This window comes from Silene latifolia, chromosome 11, assembly GCF_048544455.1.
Source record: "Silene latifolia isolate original U9 population chromosome 11, ASM4854445v1, whole genome shotgun sequence".
Lineage (NCBI taxonomy): Eukaryota > Viridiplantae > Streptophyta > Magnoliopsida > Caryophyllales > Caryophyllaceae > Silene > Silene latifolia.
This window is the reverse complement of record NC_133536.1, coordinates 110629855-110631116: the sequence shown is the minus strand read 5'-3', so window position 1 is coordinate 110631116 and position 1262 is coordinate 110629855.

The window sequence follows — 1262 nt, the reverse complement described above, 5'->3', positions numbered from 1 at the left end:
TCGAATTCGTAATCCTTCTCAATATTAATTAAATAAGAGGATTGCTTGTGTTAAAAGAGTTGTGAATGCTTGTTTCTTCCATCCATTTTGTAAAGGCAATTTGGTTTGAATCATCCTAAATATTGCACTTGGGAAATGGGGTTTTTGTGGGATTGGAGAAAGGCTTCTTTTTTGTATTTTTGGGAAAAGGGAATGTTTTTTCGTTTTATTCTTTGTTTGAAGTTGATATGGGGATGGTTGTATTCTTCTTGTGTAAGAAAAGACTGCCTACGTATCCACCTGAAAAGTGAAATCAAACCATGATAGTAGTTCGAAATGTTTTGTAAATTTATTTGGGTTTTGTGGTTGTATCTCTCTTGTGTAAGAAAGTACTGCCTACGTATGCACCTGAAAAGGTGAAATCAAACCATGCTCGTAGTTCAGGTGTTTTGGTTTGAGTGCAAATGGATGTTGCCTTTGACAGATCAAAGGCCATTTGAAACAGGCAAGGTGCCGCGACTTAGACTCGATAAAACATGCAATTTCAAATCAGGACGCCTTGAGGAACTTGAATTGAAATGGATAAGGTGGTCGCTAGTTGTAAAAGTAGGGTGAGGTTGTTGGTCGCTAGGGTTCAAGGGTAGTATTTCTTGAGTTGGTCTAGGTTGGTCAGGTTTGTACAATCCTCCCCATCCAAGTCACTCAGTCTCACTGCGCCCCCCGAACGTATTTTCTTGACCAGATATGGCTCGACCAAATTGGGTTTGAATTTCCCCCTTGGATCGACGGGTAGTGGTGCTCGAACCGACTTAAGGACTAAGTCCCCCTCTTTGATGTTCCTGGGTTTAACCTTTTTTGTTGAATGCCCGTTGTATATGTCGTTTGTATAGCTGGACGTTGTGCAAGGCGTTGAGTCGCCGTTCGTCTAGAAGTGTGAGTTGTTCGAACCTTCGACGGGTCCATTCCGCCTCAGGAACTTGACTCTCTAGTAGGATGCGTAGAGATGGGACCTCCAACTCTATTTGTTGAAACGCCTCCATGCCGTATGCTAGGTAGAAGAGTGTGGCTCCTGTGGGTGTCCGAATGGAGGTTTGATATCCCAGAGTGCGAATGGGAGTTTGCTCGGCCAATTGCGGTAATTATCTTGCATCTTTTTGATAATGGTGATAAGAGTTTTGTTTGCTGCCTCCACCGCTCCGTTGGTTTGGGGACGGTAGGGGGATGAACGATGTCGTTTGATCGTGTATTTGTCCAGCAAGGCTTGTGTTTCCGCCCGGAAGTGA